General features: G+C 42.6%; 10 non-coding genes across 10 annotated transcripts; all 10 read left to right on the forward strand.

The window, feature by feature from the left end:
• Positions 1-65: 65 nt before the first annotated feature.
• LOC134951779 (U1 spliceosomal RNA) lies at positions 66-229 on the forward strand. The gene has a single exon (XR_010184456.1). It is a non-coding gene; the product is annotated as a U1 spliceosomal RNA (small nuclear RNA).
• Positions 230-381: 152 nt separating this feature from the next.
• LOC134952734 (U1 spliceosomal RNA) lies at positions 382-544 on the forward strand. The gene has a single exon (XR_010185171.1). It is a non-coding gene; the product is annotated as a U1 spliceosomal RNA (small nuclear RNA).
• A 661-nt stretch (positions 545-1,205) lies between these two features.
• LOC134951653 (U1 spliceosomal RNA) lies at positions 1,206-1,369 on the forward strand. Its single transcript, XR_010184353.1, has one exon. It is a non-coding gene; the product is annotated as a U1 spliceosomal RNA (small nuclear RNA).
• A 152-nt stretch (positions 1,370-1,521) lies between these two features.
• LOC134952647 (U1 spliceosomal RNA) lies at positions 1,522-1,684 on the forward strand. The gene has a single exon (XR_010185126.1). It is a non-coding gene; the product is annotated as a U1 spliceosomal RNA (small nuclear RNA).
• Positions 1,685-2,358: 674 nt separating this feature from the next.
• LOC134951623 (U1 spliceosomal RNA) lies at positions 2,359-2,522 on the forward strand. Its single transcript, XR_010184328.1, has one exon. It is a non-coding gene; the product is annotated as a U1 spliceosomal RNA (small nuclear RNA).
• Positions 2,523-2,674: 152 nt separating this feature from the next.
• LOC134953087 (U1 spliceosomal RNA) lies at positions 2,675-2,837 on the forward strand. Its single transcript, XR_010185421.1, has one exon. It is a non-coding gene; the product is annotated as a U1 spliceosomal RNA (small nuclear RNA).
• A 674-nt stretch (positions 2,838-3,511) lies between these two features.
• On the forward strand, positions 3,512-3,675 carry LOC134951794 (U1 spliceosomal RNA). The gene has a single exon (XR_010184468.1). It is a non-coding gene; the product is annotated as a U1 spliceosomal RNA (small nuclear RNA).
• A 152-nt stretch (positions 3,676-3,827) lies between these two features.
• Positions 3,828-3,990, forward strand: LOC134952385 (U1 spliceosomal RNA). Its single transcript, XR_010184921.1, has one exon. It is a non-coding gene; the product is annotated as a U1 spliceosomal RNA (small nuclear RNA).
• A 661-nt stretch (positions 3,991-4,651) lies between these two features.
• Positions 4,652-4,815, forward strand: LOC134951722 (U1 spliceosomal RNA). The gene has a single exon (XR_010184409.1). It is a non-coding gene; the product is annotated as a U1 spliceosomal RNA (small nuclear RNA).
• Positions 4,816-4,967: 152 nt separating this feature from the next.
• LOC134952459 (U1 spliceosomal RNA) lies at positions 4,968-5,130 on the forward strand. The gene has a single exon (XR_010184975.1). It is a non-coding gene; the product is annotated as a U1 spliceosomal RNA (small nuclear RNA).
• Positions 5,131-24,753: the final 19,623 nt, after the last annotated feature.

Here is a 24,753-nt window from a genome sequence, read left to right on the forward strand (position 1 = left end):
TTGAATCTCCTTTACTTGACAGAGATGTGCCTGAGCAGCGGCCCTCCCCAGCCCTATCCCAAATCATACTTATTTTGCTTAGGAGATACTATGATCATGAAGATTGTTCTCCCAGGGTGAGGTTCATTCATTGAATTCTGGGTATGCTGACCCCTGTGATTTCCCCAAATGTGGGAAAATGGACTGCATTATTTGTGGTAGTGGGGCACTGTGTTTGTGCTTTCCTCTGGTCAGCTCTGGTAAAAGTCAGATTTCTTTGTCTCAGATCTTCCTCTAGCCTTGTTCTTCTTTCGAGAGTTCCCTTGTGCTGCCTCAGTTGGATCTCCTTCATTTGACAGGGGGGTGCCCGAGCAGCAACCCTCCCCAGCTCTAGCCCAACTCCTGCTTACCTGCCAGGTGAGATACTATGATCATGAAGGTACTTCTCCCAGGGCAAGGCTCACCCATTGCACTCTGGGTCTGCTGCTCCTGCGATTTCCCCAAATGTGGGAAACTTGACTGCATAATTTGTGTTTCCCCTGGTCGGCTCTCGTATAATTCAGATCTCTTTGTCTCAGGTCTCTCTCTAGCCTAGTTTGCTGTCTGTTTCCACTTCTCTTTTCTTGAGCCGCTCCCTTCTATGCCCTTGCGCACTATCCTGACTTCTCCCGTCTGCTTACTTTGTGCCTTCCAATGCACAATGCAAACTACAGGTAGTGCTGCAGGGCCCACACCCTTTTACTTGCCTTACAGAGCAGCTCTGGAGCTGTTACAGTGCCCAGCTGCTGCAAGAAATCAGCTTGAATGCTTCAGGGGCTGGGGCATAGCCCCACACCGAAGGAGGGTGGAGGTGTTTAATGCAAACTAGGGGTCATCCAAGCGCCGCAAAAGGCCGCCATGCCCTGCACGCCCCTTTTCTCTTTTCATATGCAGACGAGGGTTGAAGCCAACTTTGACCCACTGCTTGGATGACATCACCATATGCAAATCCATCTGCTGCAGGCCTTCCCCCAGGAATGCTTGCACTAGTTGTTGCATTTGGTTTGTTGTTTGGGGGTGCTTCAGTATTAGGCAGCCTTCTGCCCTCCCATGTTCATCTGAAAATATGTGTTCTCCCTGCAGTTGTTGTCCCCAGATGAGAGTTCCCTTTTGCTGCCTCAGTTGAATCTCCTTTACTTGACAGAGATGTGCCTGAGCAGCGGCCCTCCCCAGCCCTATCCCAAATCATACTTATTTTGCATAGGAGATACCATGGTCATGAAGATTGTTCTCCCAGGGTGAGGTTCATTCATTGCATTCTGGGTATGCTGATTCCGATGATTTCCCCAAATGTGGGAAACTCGACTGCATTATTTGTGGTAGTGGGGGACTGTGTTTGTTCTTTCCTCTGGTCAGCTCTGGTAAAAGTCAGATTTATTTGTCTCAGATCTTCCTCTAGCCTTGTTCTTCTTTTGAGAGTTTCCTTGTGCTGCCTCAGTTGGATCTCCTTCACTTGACTGGGGGGTGCCCGAGCAGCGACCCTCCCCAGCTCTAGCCCAACTCCTACTTACCTGCCAGGTTAGATACTATGATCATGAAGGTGCTTCTCCCAGGGCAAGGCTCACCCATTGCACTCTGGGTGTGCTGCTCCTGCGATTTCCCCAAATGTGGGAAACTTGACTGCATAATTTGTGTTTCCCCTGGTCGGCTCTCGTATAATTCAGATCTCTTTGTCTCAGGTCTCTCTCCAGCCTAGTATGCTGTCTGTTTCCACTTCTTTTTTCTTGAGCCCCTCCCTTCTATACCCTTGTGCACTATCCTGACTTCTCCTCCCGTCTGCTTACTTTGTGCCTTCCAATGCACAATGCAAACTACAGGTAGTGCTGCAGGTCCCACACCCTTTTACTTGCCTTACAGAGCAGCTCTGGAGCTGTTACAGTGCCCAGCTGCTGCAAGAAATCAGCTTGAATGCTTCAGGGGCTGGGGCATAGCCAACATGAGCCCCACACCGAAGGAGGGTGGAGGTGTTTAATGCAAACTAGGGGTCATCCAAGCGCCGCAAAAGACCGCCATGCCCTGCACTCCCCTTTTCTCTTTTCATATGCAGACGAGGGTTGAAGCCAACTTTGACCCACTGCTTGGATGACATCACCATATGCAAATCCATCTGCTGCAGGCCTTCCCCCAGGAATGCTTGCACTAGTTGTTGCATTTGGTTTGTTGTTTGGGGGTGCTTCAGTATTAGGCAGCCTTCTGCCCTCCCATGTTCATCTGAAAATATGTGTTCTCCCTGCAGTTGTTGTCCCCAGATGAGAGTTCCCTTGTGCTGCCTCAGTTGAATCTCCTTTACTTGACAGAGATGTGCCTGAGCAGCGGCCCTCCACAGCCCTATCCCAAATCATACTTATTTTGCATAGGAGATACCATGGTCATGAAGATTGTTTTCCCAGGGTGAGGTTCATTCATTGCATTCTGGGTATGCTGACCCCGATGATTTCCCCAAATGTGGGAAACTTGACTGCATTATTTGTGGTAGTGGGGGACTGTGTTTGTTCTTTCCTCTGGTCAGCTCTGGTAAAAGTCAGATTTATTTGTCTCAGATCTTCCTCTAGCCTTGTTCTTCTTTCGAGAGTTTCCTTGTGCTGCCTCAGTTGGATCTCCTTCACTTGACTGGGGGGTGCACGAGCAGCGACCCTCCCCAGCTCTAGCCCAACTCCTACTTACCTGCCAGGTTAGATACTATGATCATGAAGGTGCTTCTCCCAGGGCAAGGCTCACCCATTGCACTCTGGGTCTGCTGCTCCTGCGATTTCCCCAAATGTGGGAAACTTGACTGCATAATTTGTGTTTCCCCTGGTCGGCTCTCGTATAATTCAGATCTCTTTGTCTCAGGTCTCTCTCCAGCCTAGTTTGCTGTCTGTTTCCACTTCTTTCTTCTTGAGCCTCTCCCTTCTATACCCTTGTGCACTATCCTGAATTCTCCTCCCGTCTGCTTACTTTGTGCCTTCCAATGCACAATGCAAACTACAGGTAGTGCTGCAGGTCCCACACCCTTTTACTTGCCTTACAGAGCAGCTCTGGAGCTGTTACAGTGCCCAGCTGCTGCAAGAAATCAGCTTGAATGCTTCAGGGGCTGGGGCATAGCCAACATGAGCCCCACACCGAAGGAGGGTGGAGGTGTTTAATGCGAACTAGGGGTCATCCAAGCGCCGCAAAAGGCCGCCATGCCCTGCACGCCCCTTTTCTCTTTTCATATGCAGACGAGGGTTGAAGCCAACTTTGACCCACTGCTTGGATGACATCACCATATGCAAATCCATCTGCTGCAGGCCTTCCCCCAGGAATGCTTGCACTAGTTGTTGCATTTGGTTTGTTGTTTGGGGGTGCTTCAGTATTAGGCAGCCTTCTGCCCTCCCATGTTCATCTGAAAATATGTGTTCTCCCTGCAGTTGTTGTCCCCAGATGAGAGTTCCCTTGTGCTGCCTCAGTTGAATCTCCTTTACTTGACAGAGATGTGCCTGAGCAGCGGCCCTCCCCAGCCCTATCCCAAATCATACTTATTTTGCAAAGGAGATACCATGGTCATGAAGATTGTTCTCCCAGGGTGAGGTTCATTCATTGCATTCTGGGTATGCTGACCCCTGTGATTTCCGCAAATGTGGGAAACTTGACTGCATTATTTGTGGTAGTGGGGGACTGTGTTTGTGCTTTCGTCTGGTCAGCTCTGGTAAAAGTCAGATTTCTTTGTCTCAGATCTTCCTCTAGCCTTGTTCTTCTTTCGAGAGTTCCCTTGTGCTGCCTCAGTTGGATCTCCTTCACTTGACAGGGGGGTGCCCGAGCAGCGACCCTCCCCAGCTCTAGCCCAACTCCTACTTACCTGCCAGGTGAGATACTATGATCATGAAGGTACTTCTCCCAGGGCAAGGCTCACCCATTGCACTCTGGGTCTGCTGCTCCTGCGATTTCCCCAAATGTGGGAAACTTGACTGCATAATTTGTGTTTCCCCTGGTCGGCTCTCGTATAATTCAGATCTCTTTGTCTCAGGTCTCTCTCTAGCCTAGTTTGCTGTCTGTTTCCACTTCTCTTTTCTTGAGCCGCTCCCTTCTATGCCCTTGCGCACTATCCTGACTTCTCCCGTCTGCTTACTTTGTGCCTTCCAATGCACAATGCAAACTACAGGTAGTGCTGCAGGGCCCACACCCTTTTACTTGCCTTACAGAGCAGCTCTGGAGCTGTTACAGTGCCCAGCTGCTGCAAGAAATCAGCTTGAATGCTTCAGGGGCTGGGGCATAGCCCCACACTGAAGGAGGGTGGAGGTGTTTAATGCGAACTAGGGGTCATCCAAGCGCCGCAAAAGGCCGCCATGCCCTGCATGCCCCTTTTCTCTTTTTATATGCAGACGAGGGTTGAAGCCAACTTTGACCCACTGCTTGGATGACATCACCATATGCAAATCCATCTGCTGCAGGCCTTCCCCCAGGAATGCTTGCACTAGTTGTTGCATTTTGTTTGTTGTTTGGGGGTGCTTCAGTATTAGGCAGCCTTCTACCCTCCCATGTTCATCTGAAAATATGTGTTCTCCCTGCAGTTGTTGTCCCCAGATGAGAGTTCCCTTGTGCTGCCTCAGTTGAATCTCCTTTACTTGACAGAGATGTGCATGAGCAGCGGCCATCCCCAGCCCTATCCCAAATCATACTTATTTTGCATAGGAAATACCATGGTCATGAAGATTGTTCTCCCAGGGTGAGGTTCACTCATTGCATTCTGGGTATGCTGACCGCTATGATTTCCCTAAATGTGGGAAACTCGACTGCATTATTTGTGGTAGTGGGGGACTGTGTTTGTGCTTTCCTCTGGTTAGCTCTGGTAAAAGTCAGATTTCTTTGTCTCAGACCTTCCTCTAGCCTTGTTCTTCTTTTGAGAGTTCCCTTGTGCTGCCTCAGTTGGATCTCCTTCACTTGACAGGGGGGTGCCCGAGCAGCGACCCTCCCCAGCTCTAGCCCAACTCCTACTTACCTGCCAGGTGAGATACTATGATCATGAAGGTGCTTCTCCCAGGGCAAGGCTCACCCATTGCACTCTGGGTGTGCTGCTCCTGCGATTTCCCCAAATGTGGGAAACGTGACTGCATAATTTGTGTTTCCCCTGGTCGGCTCTCGTATAATTCAGATCTCTTTGTCTCAGGTCTCTCTCCAGCCTAGTTTGCTGTCTGTTTCCACTTCTCTTTTCTTGAGCCCCTCCCTTCTATACCCTTGTGCACTATCCTGACTTCTCCTCCCGTCTGCTTACTTTGTGCCTTCCAATGCACAATGCAAACTACAGGTAGTGCTGCAGGGCCCACACCCTTTTACTTGCCTTACAGAGCAGCTCTGGAGCTGTTACAGTACCCAGCTGCTGCAAGAAATCAGCTTGAATGCTTCAGGGGCTGGGGCATGGCCAACATGAGCCCCACACCGAAGGAGGGTGGGGGTGTTTAATGCGAACTAGGGGTCATCCAAGCGCCGCAAAAGGCCGCCATGCCCTGCATACCCCTTTTCTCTTTTCATAAGCAGACGAGGGTTGAAGCCAACTTTGACCCACTGCTTGGATGACATCACTTGCTGCCTTTCCAATGAAGCAAGTTTAATTTAGTAATAGGTGAAAAACCATCCCTACAAAGGTGTTAATCAGATACTTGGCTTTGTGGACACTTTTCAGAGAACAAATTTGTTAGCATAAAAATAAAGCCAGAAAATGAAGAGCTGTTTAATCACTCAATTGGATTTTTCTGCCAGCATATTTCTTTTTCTCTGCAACCCACTGCTAAATTGTGCTTCCTAGCTGTTTTTTTATAAAATCACTTAATCAAATCTAACTCTGATTACATCAGAGAAGGCCAGGTACCCTACACCATGGCCCTCATTCCGAGTTGATCGGTCGCAAGGCGAATTTAGCAGAGTTACACACGCTAAGCCGCCGCCTACTGGGAGTGAATCTTAGCTTCTTAAAATTGCGACCGATGTATTCGCAATAATGCGATTACTAACTACTTAGCAGTTTCAGAGTAGCTCCAGACTTACTCTGCCTGTGCGATCATTTCAGTGCTTGTCGTTCCTGGTTGACGTCACAAACACACCCAGCGTTCGCCCAGGCACTCCCACCGTTTCTCTGGCCACTCCTGCGTTTTTTCCGGAAACGGTAGCGTTTTCAGCCACACGCCCCTGAAACGCCGTGTTTCCGCCCAGTAACACCCATTTCCTGTCAATCACATTACGATCGCCGGAGCGAAGAAAAAGCCGTGAGTAAAAATACTTTCTTCATAGTAAAGTTACTTGGCGCAGTCGCAGTGCGAACATTGCGCATGCGTACTAAGCGGATTTTCACTGCGATGCGATGAAAAATACCGAGCGAACAACTCGGAATGAGGGCCCATAAGAGGGGGTTTGAAATTTTGACTTGTCTACTTAAAGATCACCAAAATCTGATAACAAGGTCAATTACGTCCCTGGGCGGGATTGAACCACCAACCTTTTGGTTAATAACCGAACACGCTAACTAATTGCGCCACAGAGACACTTTGCGAAAGTATATACTGACAAAGGCTAATAAGCATTCATCTAGAACGTTTCCTAGAAAAACTTTAAAAAGTCAATAATCTGGAGAGTTTTTGTAAGATGTTTCTTCCATCAACCAACGAAGAAACACATTGGTACTTTCCCATGATGAGTGAGTGCTTCAGAATCTCTTGCACTTACATGTGCAGTAGAGTACTGCAATGGAAGCATGCTGGGCCCATAACCCAGAGGTAGGCAGATTGAAACTATCCTCTGCTATATGCATTTATTTTTAATTAAAGTAATCCAAAACTGGGATTGATATTTTAGCTCTTTTATTTTTACTTAAAGTACAATAACTTTTACCATTTTCATTTGTTTTAATAGTATATTGACAGTATTGTTTTCTATCAAAAATCCACTTAATTTTCTTTACCCGATTATTAAAATGGTAATTGACAAAAACAAACTACATTGTCACCAGAAGAGCAATACAAAATGTACAAGTGATATATTAAAATCATCTTTCCAGCTTGAATTTCAATGATGCATTGGGGCAACGATTTTGTGAGAAACATCTTCACCCTTAAATAAAGATTTTCTTAATTCCTTACCTGTGTGCTAATTAGATATCACCTTGTTTTCACATTAAACAGACTTCCACATGAGAAAGCAGCAAGGATGCAGTGGCGTTAATGTTTCCTGGTGTCAACCTGTAATTTCAGTAGACATTGAAATGAGGATGCATCTTGCTGCCTTTGCAATGAAGCAAGTTTAATTTAGTAATAGGTGAAAAACCATCCCTACAAAGGTGTTAATCAGAGACTTGGCTTTGTGGACACTTTTCAGAGAACAAATTTGTTAGCATAAAAATTAAGCCAGAAAATGAAGAGCTGTTTAATCACTCAATTGGATTTTTTTGTCAGCATATTTCTTTTTCTCTGCAACCCACTGCTAAATTGTGCTTCCTAGCTGTTTTTTATAAAATCACTTAATCAAATCTAACTCTGATTACATCAGAGAAGGCCAGGTACCCTACACCATAAGAGGGGGTTTGAAATTTTGACTTGTCTACTTAAAGATCACCAAAATCTGATAACAAGGTCAATTACATCCCTGAGTGGGATTGAACCACCAACCTTTTGGTTAATAACCGAACATGCTAACTGATTGCGCCATAGAGACACTTTGCGAAAGTACATACTGACAAAGGCTAATAAGCATTCATCTAGAACGTTTCCTAGAAAAACTTTAAAAAGTCAATAATCTGGAGAGATTTTGTAAGATGTTTCTTCCATCAAGCAACGAAGAAACACATTGGTACTTTCCCATGATGAGTGAGTGCTTCAGGATCTCTTGCACTTACATGTGCAGCAGAGTACTGCAATGGAAGCATGCTGGGCCCATAACCCAGAGGTAGGCAGATTGAAACTATCCTCTGCTATATGCATTTTTTTTGGTTAATTAAAGTAATCCAAAACTGGGATTGATATTTTGGCTCTTTTATTTTTACTTAAAGTACAATAACTTTTACCATTTTAATTTGTTTTAATAGTATATTGACAGTATTGTTTTCTTTCAAATATCCACTTAATTTTCTTTACCCTATTATTAAAATGGTAATTGACAAAAACAAACGACATTGTCACCAGAAGAGCTATACAAAATGTACAAGTGATATATTAAAATAATCTTTCCAGCTTGAATTTCAATGATGCATTGGGGAAACGATTTTGTGAGAAACATCTTTAACCTTAAATAAAGATTTTCTTAATTCCTTATCTGTGTGCTAATTAGATATCACCTTGTTTTCACATTAAACAGACTTCCACAGGAGAAAGCAGCAAGGATGCAGTGGCGTTAATGTTTCCTGGTGTCAACCTGTATTATTTCAGTAGATATTGAAATGACGATGCATCTTGCTGCCTTTCCAATGAAGCAAGTTTAATTTAGTAATAGGTAAAAAAACATCCCTACAATGGTGTTAATCAGATACTTGGCTTTGTGGACACTTTTCAGAGTACAAGTTTGTTAGCATAAAAATAAAGCCAGCAAATGAAGAGCTGTTTAATCACTCAATTGGATTTTTTTGCCAGCATATTTTTTTTTCTCTGCAACCCACTGCTAAATTGTGCTTCCTAGCTGTTTTTTTTTATAAAATCACTTAATCAAATCTAACTCTGATTACATCAGAGAAGGCCAGGTACCCTACACCATAAGAGGGGGTTTGAAATTTTGACTTGTCTACTTAAAGATCACCAAAATCTGATAACAAGGTCAATTACATCCCTGAGTGGGATTGAACCACCAACCTTTTGGTTAATAACCGAACACGCTAACTGATTGCGCCACAGAGACACTTTGAAAAATTACATACTGAAAAAGGCTAATAAGCATTCATCTAGAACATTTCCTAGAAAAACTTTAAAAAGTCAATAATCTGGAGAGTTTTTGTAAGATGTTTCTTCCATCAACCAATGAAGAAACACATTGGTACTTTCCCATGATGAGTGAATGCTTCAGGATCTCTTGCACTTACATGTGCAGCAGAGTACTGCAATGGAAGCATGCTGGGCCCATAACCCAGAGGTAGGCAGATTGAAACTATACTCTGCTATATGCATTTTTTTGTTGTTAATTAAAGTAATCCAAAACTGGGATTGATATTTTGGCTCTTTTATTTTTACTTAAAGTACAATAACTTTTACCATTTTAATTTGTTTTAATAGTATATTGACAGTATTGTTTTCTTTCAAAAATCCACTTAATTTTCTTTACCCGATTATTAAAATGGTAATTGACAAAAACAAACTACATTGTCACCAGAAGAGCAATACAAAATGTACAAGTGATATATTAAAATCATCTTTCCAGCTTGAATTTCAATGATGCATTGGGGCAACGATTTTGTGAGAAACATCTTCACCCTTAAATAAAGATTTTCTTAATTCCTTACCTGTGTGCTAATTAGATATCACCTTGTTTTCACATTAAACAGACTTTCACATGAGAAAGCAGCAAGGATGCAGTGGCGTTAATGTTTCCTGGTGTCAACCTGTATTATTTCAGTAGATATTGAAATGACGATGCATCTTGCTGCCTTTCCAATGAAGCAAGTTTAATTTAGTAATAGGTGAAAAACCATCCCTACAATGGTGTTAATCAGATACTTGGCTTTGTGGACACTTTTCAGAGTACAAGTTTGTTAGCATAAAAATATAGCCAGCAAATGATGAGCTGTTTAATCACTCAATTGGATTTTTTTGCCAGCATATTTTTTTTTTCTCTGCAACCCACTGCTAAATTGTGCTTCCTAGCTGTTTTTTTTTTATAAAATCACTTAATCAAATCTAACTCTGATTACATCAGAGAAGGCCAGGTACCCTACACCATAAGAGGGGGTTTGAAATTTTGACTAGTCTACTTAAAGATCACCAAAATCTGATAACAAGGTCAATTACGTACCTGGGTGGGATTGAACCACCAACCTTTCGGTTAATAATCAAACACGCTAACTGATTGCGCCACAGAGACACTTTGCAAATGTAAATTCTGACAAACGCTAATAAGCATTCGTCTAGAACGTTTCCTAGAAAAACTTTAAAAAGTCAATAATCTGGAGAGTTTTTGTAAGATGTTTCTTCCATCAATCAACGAAGAAACACATTGGTACTTTCCCATGATGAGTGAGTGCTTCAGGATCTCTTGCACTTACATGTGCAGCAGAGTACTGCAATGGAAGCATGCTGGGTCCATAACCCAGAGGTAGGCAGATTGAAACTATCCTCTGCTTTATGCATTTTTTTTTTTTGTTAATTAAAGTAATCCAAAACTGGGATTGATATTTTTGCTCTTTTATTTTTACTTAAAGTACAATAACTTTTACCATTTTAATTTGTTTCAATAGTATATTGACAGTATTGTTTTCTTTCAAAAATCCACTTAATTTTCTTTACCCTATTATTAAAATGGTAATTGACAAAAACAAACTACATTGTCACCAGAAGAGCAATACAAAATGTACAAGTGATATATTAAAATCATCTTTCCAGCTTGAATTTCAATGATGCATTGGGGCAACGATTTTGTGAGAAACATCTTCACCCTTAAATAAAGATTTTATTAATTCCTTACCTGAGTGCTAATTAGAAATCACCTTGTTTTCACATTAAACAGACTTCCACATGAGAAAGCAGCAAGGATGCATTGGCGTTAATGTTTCCTGGTGTCAACCCGTATTATTTCAGTAGACATTGAAATGAGAATGCATCTTGCTGCCTTTCCAATGAAGCAAGTATAATTTAGTAATAGGTGAAAAACCATCCTTACAAAGGTGTTAATCAGAGACTTGGCTTTGTGGACACTTTTCAGAGAACAAATTTGTTAGCATAAAAATAAAGCCAGAAAATGAAGAGCTATTTAATCACTCAATTGGATTTTTCTGCCAGCATTTTTTTTTCTCTGCAACCCACTGCTAAATTGTGCTTCCTAGCTGTTTTTTATAAAATCACTTAATCAAATCTAACTCTGATTACATCAGAGATGGCCAGGTACCCTACACCATAAGAGGGGGTTTGAAATTTTGACTTGTCTACTTAAAGATCACCAAAATCTGATAACAAGGTCAATTACATCCCTGGGTGGGATTAAACCTCCAACCCTTTGGTTAATAACCAAACACGCTAACCGATTGCGCCACAGAGACACTTTGCAAAAGTACATACTGACAAAGGCTAATAAGCATTCATCTAGAACGTTTCCTAGAAAAACTTTAAAAAGTCAATAATCTGGAGAGTTTTTGTAAGATGTTTCTTCCATCAACCAATGAAGAAACACATTGGTACTTTCCCATGATGAGTGAGTGCTTCAGGATCTCTTGCACTTACATGTGCAGCAGAGTACTGCAATGGAAGCATGCTGGGCCCATAACCCAGAGGTAGGCAGATTGAAACTATCCTCTGCTATATGCATTTTTTTTTTGTTAATTAAAGTAATCCAAAACTGGGATTGATATTTTTGCTCTTTTATTTTTACTTAAAGTACAATAACTTTTACCATTTTAATTTGTTTTAATAGTATATTGACAGTATTGTTTTCTTTCAAAAATCCACTTAATTTTCTTTACCCTATTATTAAAATGGTAATTGACAAAAACAAACTACATTGTCACCAGAAGAGCAATACAAAATGTACAAGTGATATATTAAAATCATCTTTCCAGCTTGAATTTCAATGATGCATTGGGGCAACGATTTTGTGAGAAACATCTTCACCCTTAAATAAAGATTTTCTTAATTCCTTACCTGTGTGCTCATTAGATATCACCTTGTTTTCACATTAAACAGACTTCCACATGAGAAAGCAGCAAGGATGCAGTGGCGTTAATGTTTCCTGGTGTCAACCTGTATTATTTCAGTAGACATTGAAATGAGGATGCATCTTGCTGCCTTTCCAATGAAGCAAGTTTAATTTAGTAATAGGTGAAAAACCATCCTTACAAAGGTGTTAATCAGAGACTTGGCTTTGTGGACACTTTTCAGAGAACAAATTTGTTAGCATAGAAACAAAGCCAGAAAATGAAGAGCTGTTTAATCACTCAATTGGATTTTTCTGCCAGCATTTTTCTTTTTCTCTGCAACCCACTGCTAAATTGTGCTTCCTAGCTGTTTTTTTTAAAAATTCACTTAATCAAATCTAACTCTGATTACATCAGAGAAGGCCAGGTACCCTACACCATAAGAGGGGGTTTGAAATTTTGACTTGTCTACTTAAAGATCACCAAAATCTGATAACAAGGTCAATTACATCCCTGGGTGGGATTGAACCACCAACCCTTTGGTTAATACTCAAACACGCTAACCGATTGCACCACAGAGACACTTTGCAAAAGTACATACTGACAAAGGCTAATAAGCATTCATCTAGAACGTTTCCTAGAAAAACTTTAAAAAGTCAATAATCTGGAGAGTTTTTGTAAGATGTTTCTTCCATCAACCAATGAAGAAACACATTGGTACTTTCCCATGATGAGTGAGTGCTTCAGGATCTCTTGCACTTACATGTGCAGCAGAGTACTGCAATGGAAGCATGCTGGGCCCATAACCCAGAGGTAGGCAGATTGAAACTATCCTCTGCTATATGCATTTTTTTTTTTTTAATTAAAGTAATCCAAAACTGGGATTGATATTTTTGCTCTTTTATTTTTACTTAAAGTACAATAACTTTTACCATTTTAATTTGTTTTAATAGTATATTGACAGTATTGTTTTCTTTCAAAAATCCACTTAATTTTCTTTACCCTATTATTAAAATGGTAATTGACAAAAACAAACTATATTGTCACCAGAAGAGCAATACAAAATGTACAAGTGATATATTAAAATCATCTTTCCAGCTTGAATTTCAATGATGCATTGGGGCAACGATTTTGTGAGAAACATCTTCACCCTTAAATAAAGATTTTCTTAATTCCTTACCTGTGTGCTAATTAGATATCACCTTGTTTTCACATTAAACAGACTTCCACATGAGAAAGCAGCAAGGATGCAGTGGCGTTAATGTTTCCTGGTGTCAACCTGTATTATTTCAGTAGACATTGAAATGAGGATGCATCTTGCTGCCTTTCCAATGAAGCAAGTTTAATTTAGTAATAGGTGAAAAACCATCCTTACAAAGGTGTTAATCAGAGACTTGGCTTTGTGGACACTTTTCAGAGAACAAATTTGTTAGCATAAAAACAAAGCCAGAAAATGAAGAGCTGTTTAATCACTCAATTGGATTTTTCTGCCAGCATATTTTTTTTATCTGCAACCCACTGCTAAATTGTGCTTCCTAGCTGTTTTTTTATAAAATCACTGAATCAAATCTAACTCTGATTACATCAGAGAAGGCCAGGTACCCTACAGCATAAGAGGGGGTTTGAAATTTTGACTTGTCTACTTAAATATCACCAAAATCTGATCACAAGGTCAATTACGTCCCTGGGTGGGATTGAACCACCAACCTTTTGGTTAATAGCTGTACACACTAACTGATTGCGCCACAGCGACACTTTGCCAAAGTACATACTGACAAAGGCTAAAAAGCATTCATCTAGAACGTTTCCTAGAAAAACTTTAAAAAGTCAATAATCTGGAGAGTTTTTGTAAGATGTTTCTTCCATCAACCAATGAAGAAACACATTGGTACTTTCCCATGATGAGTGAGTGCTTCAGGATCTCTTGCACTTACATGTGCAGCAGAGTACTGCAATGGAAGCATGCTGGGTCCATAACCCAGAGGTAGGCAGGTTGAAACTATCCTCTGCTATATGCATTTTTTTGGTTAATTAAAGTAATCCAAAACTGGGATTGATATTTTGGCTCTTTTATTTTTACTTAAAGTACAATAACTTTTACCATTTTAATTTGTTTTAATAGTATATTGACAGTATTGTTTTCTTTCAAAAATCCACTTAATTTTCTTTACCCGATTATTAAAATGGTAATTGACAAAAACAAACTACATTGTCACCAGAAGAGCAATACAAAATGTACAAGTGATATATTAAAATCATCTTTCCAGCTTGAATTTCAATGATGCATTGGGGCAACGATTTTGTGAGAAACATCTTCACCCTTAAATAAAGATTTTCTTAATTCCTTACCTGTGTGCTAATTAGATATCACCTTGTTTTCACATTAAACAGACTTCCACATGAGAAAGCAGCAAGGATGCAGTGGCGTTAATGTTTCCTGGTGTCAACCTGTATTATTTCAGTAGACATTGAAATGAGGATGCATCTTGCTGCCTTTACAATGAAGCAAGTTTAATTTAGTTATAGGTGAAAAACCATCCCTACAAAGGTGTTAATCAGAGACTTGGCTTTGTGGACACTTTTCAGAGTACAAATTTGTACTTTAAGTAAAAATAAAAGAGCAAAAATATCAATCCCAGTTTTGGATTACTTTAATTAACAAAAAAAAAATGCATATAGCAGAGGATAGTTTCAATCTGCCTACCTCTGGGTAACAGGCCCAGCATGCTTCCATTGCAGTACTCTGCTGCACATGTAAGTGCAAGAGATCCTGAAGCACTCACTCATCATGGGAAAGTACCAATGTGTTTCTTCATTGGTTGATGGAAGAAACATCTTACAAAAACTCTCAAGATTATTGACTTTTTAAAGTTTTTCTAGGAAACGTTCCAGATGAATGCTTATTAGCCTTTGTCAGTATGTACTTTTGCAAAGTGTCTCTGGGGCGCAATCGGTTAGCGTGTTTGGGTATTAACCAAAGGGTTGGTGGTTCAATCCCACCCAGGGATGTAATTGACCTTGTTATCAGATTTTGGTGATCTTTAAGTAGACAAGTCAAAATTTCAAACCCCCTCTTTTGGTGTAGGGTACCTGGCCTTCTCTGATGTAATCAGAGTTAGATTTGATTAAGTGATTTTATAAAAAAAAAACAGCTAGGAAGCACAATTTAGCAGTGGGTTGCAGAGAAAAAGAAAAATGCTGGCAGAAAAATCCAATTGAGTGATTAAAGAGCTCTTCATTTTCTGGCTTAATTTTTATGCTAACAAATTTGTTCTCTGAAAGGTGTCCACAAAGCCAAGTATCTGATTAACACCTTTGTAGGGATGGTTTTTCACCTATTACTAAATTAAACTTGCTTCATTGGAAAGGCAGCAAGATGCATCCTCATTTCAATATCTACTGAAATAATACAGGTTGACACCAGGAAACATTAACGCCACTGCATCCTTGCTGCTTTCTCATGTGGAAGTCTGTTTAATGTGAAAACAAGGTGATATCTAATTAGCACACAGGTAAGGAATTAAGAAAATCTTTATTTAAGGGTGAAGATGTTTCTCACTCCAACATGGTAACCGCCAATGGACTGCATTGCTTTTTCTGCAGGGGGGGCGCCAGTCCCTTACTTTGCATGGGGCGCTTGGACCCCTAGCTACACCTCTGTTGACCCTAACCGATACCCCTAAACTAACCATAATTCCTGCAGTAAAAATCCATGTTTCTATGTATATAGGGGGTCATTCCGAGTTGATCGCTTGCTGCCGTTGTTCGCTGCGTAGCAATCAGTTGAAAAAAAATGGCTAATCTGTGCATGCGTATGCTCCGTAATGTGCACGCGCATCGTACGGGTACAAAGTCCATTGTGGTTTTGCACTAGTTCTAGCGATTATTCCAATCACAGAACAGGCCACAAGGAGATTGACAGAAAGAGGGCGTTTCTGGGTGTCAACTGACCGTTTTCAGGGAGTGCTTGGAAAAATGCAGGCACGGCAGAAGAAATGCAGACGTGGCTGGGCATTCGCTGGATGGGTGTGTGACATCAAAAGCCGTCCCTCGGTCGTTAGAATCAACACACACGAAGTTTAACTACAGTGCTGGTCTTATTTTGAAACGTTTTTGCAGGCTCTCTGCTGCTCAAGTGTTCGCACTTCTCCAAAGTGAATATCCACTCTCCAGTGGGCAGCGACAATGCGTTTGCATGGCTGCTAAAAACTGCTAGCGAGCAATCAACTCAGAATGACCCCCATAGTGTATTGCAAGAAAATATCTGTAAATCCAATGGTACCGTAAGTGCGGTATATACTCGCACTTCTTTGCGGGGTGAGAACATCTCCCCTAAGTGAAGTCAGCCCTATGAATAGAGTTTGTGTGATCCCTGTGCAGCAGTCACAGAAAGGGTTCATCTCTGCAGTTTGTCACTCAAATTACATTGTTGCATTTTTTCTAGAAGTGGATCTGAGAGCTGTTACCCGCAGACCAGCTACAATAATTATCCTGGGTACTCACTAGACCAGTGGTTCTCAAACTGCACCCTGGGGTGCCTCAGGACACTTGCAGGGGTGCCTTGGATTGGTGGTCCAGGACCAATTCAAAATATTTATAGTTAGTGTTATAGGCAAAACCAGTGCTGTTGGCTGGCAATCATAACATATGTGCACAAGCAGAAGCAAATCCTGTCCCCTACCAAAGGGCCAGTGCTAGGGTGTTTGGCGCCTCCCTGCAAACTATTAATTTGGGCCCTCTCTCCAATACTTAATAAAGGGACAGTGCGCTCCTTAAAAAAAGAAGGTGTGGTATCACAAGGAAGGGGCATGGCCACACAATAGCACCCCAAATCAAAATACGCCACACAGTAGCACTATCTTATTGTCATTACACCGCATGTAATAATAATAATAATAATAATAATAATAATAATACCCACAGTCGCAGTGCAATTTATACACAGAACCACCATATCAGTGCAGCTTACACACATAATGCCAACAGTAGCAGTGCCCCTTCTACACATGCCCACGGTGGCAATCCTTTACATGGCAAATATCAACCTGGTTTTGCCATGTAAAGGATTGCCACTTTAAAAAACAAACAATCAAACAAAAAAAAAACAACAGGAAAAAACACAAAATCTCTCACTTTCTGATTCTCACACCCAATTACATTCCTCCCTATATATTTAAATGTTTCTATTACTGTATGTTCCCTCTTCCCTTCTCCAAACTATACACATCAACATCTTTTAGTATTTCCAGGTAAGTTTTGTGATGTAGGCCATGCACAATTTTAGTTGCCCTAATGTATTTACAGCCTTCTGGAGATATAATAATAATAATAATAATAATAATAATAATAATTTTATTTATATAGCGCTCTTTCTCCAACAGGACTCAAGGCGCTTGAGATATGGCTTCTGGAACTGAACACAGGATTCTAAATGTGGCTGTACCAAGGACCTATACAGTGGCATTACAGGTTGAGTATCCCTTATCCAAAATGCTTGGGACCAGAGGAATTTTGGATATCGGATTTTTCTGTATTTTGGAATAATTGCATACCATAACGAGATATTATGGTGATGGGACCTAAATCTAAGCACAGAATGCATTTATGTTTCATATATACCTTATACACACAGCCTGAAGGTCATTTTAGCCAATATTTTTTATAACTTTGTGCATTAAACAAAGTGTGTGTACATTCACAGAATTCATTTATGTGTCATATACACCTTATACACACAGTCTGAAGTTCATTTAATACAATATTTTTAATAACTTTGAGTATTAAACAAAGTTTGTGTACACTGAGCCATCAAAAAACAAAGGTTTCACTATCTCAGTCTCACTCAAAAAAGTCCGTATTTCGGAATATTCCGTATTTCGGAATATTTGGATATGGGATACTCAACCTGTATTACTTTTTTCTGCTACTGGTTCTTTAACCTATGCAAACAAGCATCTGACTTGCCTTTCCTATTGCTTTGTTACATTGCTCACCTGAAATAGTAATACTTAGATAGCTTTCCTCTTGCCATTATAATGCCCTTAAAATTATAGTTAGCCTTTGCATTTTTGCGACGTGTATGATTTTGCATTTTTTGGCATTAAATGTTGCCATGTTCTTGACCATTCCTCTAGTCCAGGGGCGGAACTGCCAGAGACAACGGAGTCAGTTGCCGCCGGGCTCCAGCCCTAAAGGGGCTTCCTCCATTGCCCCCCGGCTGTTACGTGCCCTTCCTACTAAATAGACAAAGGCGCTACCAGCAGTGTCTCGCAGTTTGTACATTCCATGCCGTAACACCCTTCTTTCCACCTTTTTCAAGACCCAGCCCAGCAGCCTCGCCGCTGCCACCACCGCTAGCTGCAGCACTGCCAGCGGTGGGGTGCCCCTGCTTCTTCTCACACCACAGATAGCTGGGCACTGAGGAACCCTTGTGGCGCCATATAAATAAAGGATAATAATAATAATAAATAATATAATATATAGCAGTACGGTACAGTAGGCCACTGCTCTACCTACCTCTGTGTCGTCAAGTATACTATCCATCCATACCTGTGGTGCATTTTAGAAAAAAACATGTCTCGGCAGAGCAATCTATAAATCCATCATTTTTCAGACAGCAACAGTGGGTATTGTAATAGTCACCCAATCCATCACTTTTATAGGGTTACATGCACCCACATGCTACAGCCTGTCTCAATAATTTTACTATCACGCTGTGTGTGTTTGTGTTTTTATTTGGGTATTTTTTGTTGTTGTAGAACTACAGGTACCAGCAAGCCCGTTATTTCCCCGCCTGCTGGTACTTGAGGTTCTCCAAGTACCAGCAAGCGGGGGAGGCTTGCTGGGCCTTGTAGTTCCACAACAAAAAAACAATATTCTTTTTTTTACACACATGGCTATCAGCCCGGCACCCACCACCCAGGGGTGCTGGGGACAGCCTCGGGCTTCACCCCTGGCCCTTGGGTGCCTCGAGGGGAGGAACCTCTTGATTTAAGGGGTCCCCACTCCTCCAGGGAACCCCGGCCAGGGGTGACTAGTTGGAGGGGTAATGCCAGGGCCGCAGGGACCTACATAAAAGTGTCCCCCGGCTGTGGCATTATCTCTCTGGCTAGTGGAGCCCGGTGCTGGTTTTAAAAATATGGGGGACCCCTACATCTTTTGTCCCACGTATTTTTGGAACCTGGACCGTTCTAAGAGCCCGGTGCTGGTTGTCTAAATACGGGGAACCCCTGTCCAATTTTTCCCCCAGTATTTAAATAACCAGGACCGGCTCAAAGAGCCCGAGGCTGGTTATACTAAGGAGGGGGGACCTCACGCATTTTTTTTTTAACCCATTCAGACCCTTCTCCTTTAAGTTAATGGAAGCCCTGGACAACAAAATTGCATTCATGTCCTCCTTCCTCACCCTTCCCAGTCCCAAACACTCATTTTTTTTTCTTTAAAAATTTATAATATATAACAAGAACAATGAGCAGGCAGGCAGCGGGCATTGGCGGCATCGGACTGAGATAGAAATTAGTGGTGGAGGGCTGGGTCAGTTGATTGTGGGAGAGTTTGTAAGCCATTGGCGGTGGCAGCGGGTATCGGCTCAGAGGCAGTAGCGGGCATTGGCTAAGGGTCATCGGCAGGATTCGGCGGAAATTATGGCTGTAGTGCCTCACTAGCCACTGACCTCACCGCACGCCACTGTGGGACAGATGTAACATGCAGAGAGAGGTAGATTTGGGAGGGGGAATGTCCTAGCATAACTGTTAATTGCAGTGTAACACTGTAATTCAGCTGTGCAGCATTTGTGGCTAAATGTCAAAGAAGCCAGTATTTACCCTGCATGCAAAACAATAAATGTATTTGCACATACCTCCCAACTAACCCAATTTTTGCAGGACAGTCACTTTTTTTTGGGAATGTCCAGCTAACCCAAACAACCCCCCCCCCCTGTGGGGGCCGCAGTGTCCCATAGTCATGGGGAAGGGGGGGGGGGGGTGGAAGGCTCCCTGTAGCTTGTTGCTCTGCAAATATGCACATTGTGGGTAATTCAGACCTGATCGCTAGGGTGTGTTTTTTGCATCCCTGTAATCAGGTAGTTGCCGCCTACAGCGGAAGGGAAAATTTGCTGTGCAGGTGTGTGATCACATGTGCACAAGAGCTGCACAGCTCAGCACTTACTCAGCCATTGAGGTGACGTCACAAATCCTCCCACAAAACGCCGGGTCCCTCCAGTGTTTTTCCGGACACTCCCTAGAAACATTCAGTTGCCACCCACACAAACACCCTCTTCTTGTCAATCTTCTTGTGATCTCCGGACCGTCGCACTTACGCATTGTGGCGCATACGCATGTGCAGTGCAGACCTAATTGCCCGCTGGGTGAAAATAAATTGAAGCGATCTGGTCTGAATAAGCCTCAATGTCTATTCACGGGAGACAGAGGGGCTGGGGCATGGCCAGCAGCTCACAGAGCACCTATAATGACAAAAATGGGAGACATGGCTCATGATCGCGATATACCTGCGAAGGTACACCCTCTACTGATTGACAGGCAGAGGCATTCGCATTTTCTGCGGGGCACCCGGAGAAAATGTAGGCACACGCACAGGATGGACCCTGCGTATATGCCCCCATCCTCTTCATAGTTTTTGCGGTTGGAACACGTATTACGATCCAAACTGAATTAGGCCCTATGTCTTATATACACGAGCAGTGTGAAAACATCAATCGATGGGGGTAATTCCAAGTTGATCGCAGCAGGAATTTTGTTAGCAGTTGGGCAAAACCATGTGTACTGCAGGGGAGGCAGATATAACATGTGCAGAAAGAGTTAGATTTGGGTGAGTTATTTTGTTTCTGTGCAGGGTAAATACTGACTGCTTTATTTTTACACTGCAAATTAGATTGCAGATTGAACACACCACACCCAAATCTAACTCTCTCTGAACATGTTAAATCTGCCTTCCCTGCAGTGCACATAGGTGGTCATTCCGAGTTGTTCGCTCTGTAATTTTCTTTGCATTGCAGCGATTTTCCGCTTAATGCGCATGCGCAATGTTCGCACTGCGACTGCGCCAAGTAAATTTGCTATGCAGTTAGGAATATTACTCACGGTTTTTTCATCGTTCTGGTGATCGTAATGTGATTGACAGGAAGTGGGTGTTTCTGGGTGGAAACAGGCCGTTTTAGGGGCGTGTGGGGAAAAATGCTACCGTTTCTGGGAAAAACGCGGTAATGGCTGGAGAAACGGAGGAGTGTCTGGGCGAACGCTGGGTGCGTTTGTGACGTCAAACCAGGAACGACAAGCACTGAACTGATCGCACTGGCAGAGTAAGTCTCGAGCTACTCAGAAACTGCACAGAGATGTCTTATCGCAATATTGCAAATCTTTCGTTCGCAATTTTAAGATGCTAAGATTCACTCCCAGTAGGTGGCGGCTTAGCATGTGCAATGCTGCTAAAAGCAGCTTGCGAGCGAACAACTCGGAATGAGGGCCATGGGGGGTAATTCTGAGTTGATCGCAGCAGGATTTTTGTTAGCAGTTGGGCAAAACCATGTGCACTGCATTTACGAACAGATGATTTTTTACATAAATTTTAAAATGTTAGTAAATGTGTGGTTTTTTTTTCAACCTGGAAGCCCAACATCGATTAAGATCGATCTTAAATAGACCCCTGGGTTTTAAGGATAACCATGGTTGAGTCCAATGGTTAATTCACATTGACCGAAGTTCTAATTAAGTCACCTGTGCTCAAGCATAATATCCTTAAAATCTGGATTGCAATGACAGCATTTGGGAACTATGCCTACGTGTTTAATTTTTACATTTATCCACTGATAATAAATCTACCTACAATATCCCTGTAACTGTTATGATTACAGTATTTCACTAAATAATTTAATTTGCTGAACCTTCTGTAAAAAGAAATATTAAGATGCTGTAATTCCCAGATGCAGCAAATTTGTTAGCTAGTGGGCAAAACCATGTGCACTGCATGGATGGGGGGGGGGCAGATATAACATTTGCAGAGAGATTTAGGTGGGTTATATTGTTTGTGTGCAGGGTAAATACTGGCTGTTTTGTTTTTACACTGCAATTTAGATTTCAGTTTGAACACACCGCACCAAAATCTAACTCTCTCTGCACATATTATACACCCCCCCCCTGCAGTGTACATGGTTTTAGCTAATAAATTTGCTGCTGTGATCAGATCTGAGTTAAGCCCTATGTATTTGGCACTAGCAAAGGGTTAGAGGCCTTGCTGTAGAGCTCACACCTTTCTTATCATGCATTGTAATATTTCCTATGTCCTGATGTTGTGCTCTCTGCTCCATCCAAGTAAACAGCAATGTAGTGTGGCTATCAAAGAGCGTGAAGATTGCAGATTTCCTGGGATTAATGCTAAAGAATGCTATACCAGAGGCTGCTGCTTTAATTCAAGTGTCACTGGGGTTAAATGGTGTTTTTACTTTAAAAACACAGGTAGAGTATATAGTACAGTGGTAGAGTGGGAGCATGTAGTGCTATTGATTACAGATTTGATGGAGCTTAAACATGGATAAGGTCCATAGCTCTAAGAGTTTATCTTGTGTATCCTTTATTCTTAGTCATGGTCAGATAAGATTAGAAAATACCATTTAAGTGGAAATTTCCTGTTAGCTGTTTTTCAGTTTGCTCAACTGTCTGATTAACTGGTCCTAAAAAAGGACCAAAGGAGCTAAATTGCCCTGTTATAGCTCTCCCTTTTTAACCATTGCAATTATAAAAGCAATGTTTTTTAAACTTTTAAATAAAGCTTGTTAGCATCCCCAGCACACTGTATATGCTGGGAGATGTAGTTCTCAATATGAAAACATTTAATTACTGTATGAAGTCTAATCCCCCAACTGAAACCTGGATGGTGCCCCTGGCAAGTGACATCCTGGCCAAGGGGTAGATACGCCCCTGAGGGTCAGGGCCAGCAACAGAAATCTTGGGCCCCAGTACACTGATATCTCTGGGGCCCCCTTAACCCCCCCTTAACTTGGCAGAGGGATCTTTAAAAAAAAATGGAGCCTTTGACTCGGACCGTCAGTGAGGCCGGCAGGTGGTTTTCATACTGGGCTATCCAGCTCTTCGGTGGCGGTGGCAGGGACATTCAGAAAAGGGCCAGCAAAGCAACATGCATAATAATGGCAATACAGTATGGACCACAGGGACTGGACAAAGTGATGGGGTAAAAGGAGGGGAGAGGGTTTAGTTGGCCTGTTGACACTGCAGCATACTTACGACTGCAAGGGATATAGGACTCTTGAGTTCACGGGCCAATTTCATGGCAGTCTCGGATAGGAGGGCATTGTGGATTCACCAAGGGAATGCTGATGCTGACTCCAAGAAGAAAGGGAGTCTCTTCCCTATGAAGGTGAAGCCTTGTTTGGCGACGGCCTAGTTAATTTGATCTCGGCAGCTCCCGCAGGTAAGTCAACCTTCTTGCCCTATGTTCCCTCTCAACGGATGAAGACGCATCATTATCTACCGCAGTCATTTTGGCCCAATAGATATGCAAGAAGTTAAGATTCCCCTTTCTTTGCAGGTAGAGGAAGGAGAAGGAAGAGGTCTGTAGCCTCTTCAAGATTGCAGGAGCAGAGATTGTCCTCTGCTTCTGCCAAATCCACTGCATGACGCTGGGGCTTTCTTGCAGGAGCCCACACCAGTGGGGGCACGTCTAAAACTCTTCAGTCAGTTCTGGATTCATTCGAACCTGGACTCGTGGGTTTTACAAATAGTGTCCCAAGGGTACAAACTGGGGTTTCAAGACGTTCCCCCTCACCGATTGTTCAAATTGGCCTTAGTCAGCAGGGAGAAGGTTTTTATTCAAGCCTCTTCGTGGTCCCGAAGCCGGACGGCTCAGTCAGACCAATCTTAAATCTGAAATCCCTCAATTTCTTCCTAAAGAAATTCAATTTCAAGATGGAATCTCTCAGGGTAGTGATCTCCAGTCTGGAGGAAGGAGATTTCATGGTTTTGGTAGACATAAAGGATGCCTACTTACATGTTCCCATTTAGCCACTGCATCAAGCTACCTAAGGTTTGCAATTCAGGATTGTCATTACCAATTTCAGACATTGCCGTTTGGTCTGTCCACGGCTCCGAGGATTTTCACCAGGGTGATGGCGGAAATGATGGTTCTCCTTCGCAAGCAAGGAGTCACAATTATCCCGTACTTGGATGATCTCCTGATAAAGGCGAGATCCAGGGACCAGTTGGTGCAAAACATTGCACTCTCCCTGACAGTTCTTCAACAACATGGTTGGCTCCTACACGTGCCAAAATCGCAGTTGGTCCCAATGACGCGGTAGTTGTTTTTGGGAGTCATACTGGACACAGAAGAGGTTTTCTTCCAGTGGAAAGGCTATGGAGATCCAGAGTCTGGTCAAACAAATTCTGAAACCAGCAAGAGTGTTAATCCATCAATGCATTCGGTTGCTGGGGAAGATGGTTGTGGCCTACGAGGCCATTCAGTTTGGCAGGTTCCATGCCAGAGTGTTCCAGTGGGACCTGTTGGACAAGTGGTTCGGATCCCACCTACACATGCACCGGAGGATAATCCTGTCTTCCAAGACCAGAATCTCACTCCATTGGTGGCTGCACAGTTCTCACCTCCTAGAGGGGCGATGGTTCGGGATCCAGGACTGGATCCTAGGGACCACAGATGCAACCCTCCGAGGCTGGGGAGCAGTCACACAGGGGGAAAATGTCCAAGGAAGATGGTCAAGTCAGGAAAGTTGTCTCCACATAAATGTTCTGGAGTTAAGGGCCATTTAATAACTGCAGACACAGTACACACTGGGACGGGTGCCCAGCATCCTCTACAGACTAAGAGAAAAGGATTTACCGGTAGGTATTAAAATCCTAGTTTCTCTAACGTCCTAGAGGATGCTGGGGACTCCGTAAGGACCATGGGGATAGAGGGGCTCCACAGAGTTCTTGATCTTCACT

The sequence above is a fragment of the Pseudophryne corroboree genome, chromosome 8 (genome assembly GCF_028390025.1).
Source record: "Pseudophryne corroboree isolate aPseCor3 chromosome 8, aPseCor3.hap2, whole genome shotgun sequence".
Lineage (NCBI taxonomy): Eukaryota > Metazoa > Chordata > Amphibia > Anura > Myobatrachidae > Pseudophryne > Pseudophryne corroboree.